This window comes from Bison bison, unplaced genomic scaffold (genome assembly GCF_000754665.1).
Source record: "Bison bison bison isolate TAMUID 2011002044 unplaced genomic scaffold, Bison_UMD1.0 scf7180017864057, whole genome shotgun sequence".
Lineage (NCBI taxonomy): Eukaryota > Metazoa > Chordata > Mammalia > Artiodactyla > Bovidae > Bison > Bison bison.
Window position 1 is genome coordinate 1,411,793 of NW_011494629.1, and position 4,064 is coordinate 1,415,856.

The following is a 4,064-nucleotide window of genomic DNA, read 5'->3' on the forward strand; positions in this document are numbered from 1 at the left end:
TTTCCTGAAAGTTTTTTTCCTTTATATTGGAGTATATCCTCAAATTATTTGTTTTGGAAGAGATATAACAATGTGTATCAGACATTGTTATTTGGTGATCCAGTACCTTTCTTTCCTTTTTTCTTTCAAAGAAAACTCTTGTGAGGTATTCACACTCTTCTTCTGCTTAAACAATATGACTCAGGATAAGTGATCCCCGTTCCCACTTTATGGATTAATTTAAGATAATCAGCACATCACCGACTCAATGGACATGAGTTTGAGTAACCTCCAGGAATTGGTGATGGACAGGGAAGCCTGGTGTGCTGCAGTCCATGGTGTCGCAGAGTCAGACACGACTGAGCAACTGAACTGAACTAAATCAGCATATATTATATTGTGTTCGGGACACACAGCCTGAGTCAGTTCCATTAGATTGCAGAGAAGGAAATAGTTTCCACTCTTTCTCTCCCGATGTATATAATTTAGGAAACTTGACATCCTAATGGAAACGAGTCATAGAATGAAATGGATGCTTGAAATGGTAGAATAGAGAGATGGACAGACAGTAACAGGCTTTCTAGGGCCATCATTAAGCCTTGAAGCAATCCCATGTGACCTCAGCCCTACTTCAGGGTTCCTGCTGCTGCTGCTGCTACTAGGTCGCTTCAGTCGTGTCCAACTCTGTGCAACCCCATAGATGGCAGCTCACCAGGCTCTGTGGTTCCTGGGATTCTCCAGGCAAGAACACTGGAGTGGGTTGCCATTTCTTTCTCCAATGCATGAAAGTGAAAAGTGAAAGTGAAGTCGCTCAGTCAGCCCACCAGGCTCCTCCGTCCATGGGATTTTCCAGGCAAGAGTACTGGAGTGGGGTGCCATTGCCTTCTCCAGGGTTCCTGCTACCTGCAATCAAAAGCTTACCTTTTCAAGTCCAATATTGTCTTTGTCTCTCTTCAAATTTCACTGATATTTTGGCTGTGTCCTGGAATCTAAGATCAAAATAGTTTCCCCTGAGAAGGAAAGCACTGTCTCTTTATCTCCAAGTGTCAGGTAAAGCACGAGATAAAGACCTTAGTCTAAATCTCATTGTTCATGAAATACACTGTTTATCTCTTTGAAAGTTTTAGGATTTCCTCTTTATCCTTGATGTTAGGAGTTTCTCCAAATTGTACCTAGCTGTGTGTCTTACAAATTTTTTGGGTACTTGTTGGCCTTTAAATCTCAAAACTTGTTCATCTCTAAGAAATATTTGTACATTTTTTTTTAATTGTTCCTTATCTGCCTATTGACCCCAATCTCTTCTTCAAGGAATCTAATCAATTTGTTTGGCTTATATACATATTTTGATGCCTTAAGTTTTCTCTCACTTGTAATTTCCTTGATTTTACCTTACAGACCACAAATAATTCCTTCCTTACCTACTTTAAGTCAATAATTTAAAACTTCAGATGAAATCTCTAGTTATAATAATAATACATATGCTTAATTATATATATATATATATAACACATAATTTTTAAAACTTCTAGAAACTTTTGCTCTTTTTTTCCTAGCAGCCTTTTCTTGTTTTATTGATGCAGTATGCACTTAAATCTATCTAAGGATCATGATTGCAATTCATGTTGGCAAGATGATTTTCTTAGAGATATATATATAAAATAATGTGTATTTTCAAGATAATAAGGCTTTTAATATAAAAATTTAGGGGCTCATACAACTATTAAAAGGTGAGGGAAAAGCTAAGAGAAGCATCCATTAAAATTTTACCCTGGGTCCCCCAAAATGGGTGACTCTCAGAAGATTCCCAGGATGCTGCTGCAATTCTCATCTATCTTTGGAAGCTCCCATCAACTTTCACTCTGCCATAGTGAGGTGGGTGGTTCTGCACAGTAATCTGGGGAAATGTTCTGAGTTCAACATCTGTTCACATGTTTAATTATAATTGCCACCTCTAATGGTCTCTCCTCTTCCATCTTCCTAATTTCTTACCCATGTCTTTCATGAGCAGACACTATCCCAGAACCATCCAAAAAAGGAGATTCTGGATGTGGTTCCTGGCTCTATTGCAAATGTGGAGGCCATGAATAGAAATGTTGTTGATAATACACTGTCAAGCCCATGCTCAAACTACCACACAATTGCACTCATCTCACACACTAGTAAAGTAATGCTCAAAATTCTCCAAGCCAGGCTTCAGCAATACGTGAACTGTGAACTTCCAGATGTTCAAGCTGGTTTTAGAAAAGGCAGAGGAACCAGAGATCAAATTGCCAACATCCGCTGGATCATCAAAAAAGCAAAAGAGTTCCAGAAAAACATCTATTTCTGCTTTATTAACTATGCCGTAGCCTTTGACTGTGTGGATCACAATAAACTGTGGAAAATTCTGAAAGAGATGGGAATAACAGACCACCTGATCTGCCTCTTGAGAAACCTATATGCAGGTCAGGAAGCAACAGTTAGAACTGGACATGGAACAACAGACTGGTTCCAAATAGGAAAAGGAGTAGGTCAAGGCTGTATATTGTCACCCTGTTTATTTAACTTCTATGCAGAGTACATCATGAGAAATGCTGGGCTGGATGAAGCACAAGCTGGAATCAAGATTACTGGGAGAAATATCAATCACCTCAGATATGCAGATGACACCACCCTTATGGCAGAAAGAGAAGAAGAACTAAAGAGCCTCTTGATGAAAGTGAAAGAGGAGAGTGAAAAAGTTGGCTTAAAGTTCAACATTCAGAAAACTAAGATCATGGCATTGGGTCCCGTCGCTTCATGGCAAATAGATGGGAAAACAGTGGAAACAGTGGCTGACTTTATTTTGGGGGGTTCCAAAATCACTGCAGATGGTGATTGCAGCCATGAAATTAAAATACGCTTACTCCTTGGAAGAAAAGTTATGACTGACCTAGATAGCATATTAAAAAGCAGAGACATTACTTTGTCAACAAAGGTCCATCTAGTCGAGGCTATGGTTTTTCCAGTAGTCACGTATGGATGTGAAAGTTGGACTACAAGGAATGCTGAGTGCCAAAGAATTGATGCTTTTGAACTGTGGTGTTGGAGAAGACTCTTGAGAGTCCCTTGGATAGCAAGGAGATCCAACCAGTCCATCCTAAAATCAGCCCTGGATATTCATTGGAAGGACTGATACTGAAGCTGAAACTCCAATACTTTAACCCCCTGATGAGAAGAGCTGACTCATTTGAAAAGACCCTGATGCTGGGACAGATTAAGGGCAGGAGAAGAAGGGGACGAAAGGATGAGATGGTTGGATGGCATCACCGACTCAATGGAAATGAGTTTGGGTGAACTCCAGGAGTTGGTGATGGACAGGGAGGCCTGGCGTGCTGCAGATCATGGGGTTGCAAAGAGTCGGACACGACTGAGTGACTGAACTGAACTAAACTGAACTGAACTGAAAGCCCATACTGCTGTCTGTATTGTCTGTTTCCTTCCAAGTCTGTTGTGTTTGCTCCTCTTGGTCCTTCTCTTTCATGCATGCTTCACGTGTTTTAATGACAGAAGGCAACTGAGCAAGCCTTCTGTGTGTTTCCTTAACAACTTCCCATCAGTCTCCTTTCCTGAAGGTGTTCTGGGGAGAAGGTAGGCATGGCAGGGAGCCATATAACTGTCGATGGCTCTTATTCAGGGCATGGTGTAAGTTCATATACCTCTTACCCTTGGGGTGAGATAACTCTATTTCCTTCCAGTTTCCTGTCAGTCCAAAATCACCTCACTCTCTCCCATGCTTCTCTAAGGGAAAATCATCCACTCTGTCATTTCTCTACATTGTTTAGATCCTTGGGAAATGAATGAGGGGCTTTAATTTTCAGATAAACATCTCTGTTGCCAGCTAATCATTTGTAATTAGGCACAATGTTCAATTCCCTGATACACCCTTTTGCTGTTTTTCAGCAAGCTGATGAATTTGTCATTTAAAAGTAAATTTTATCTCATTTCGTGGAATTTTTAAGGGAAGAAATACTGTGCTCAAGACTCCATCTTGAAGTGGGAACCATAAAGTAACTTTACCAACATGTGGATTCTCTAAGTCTTTCCTGTGCTTGGCACAGCAAGCT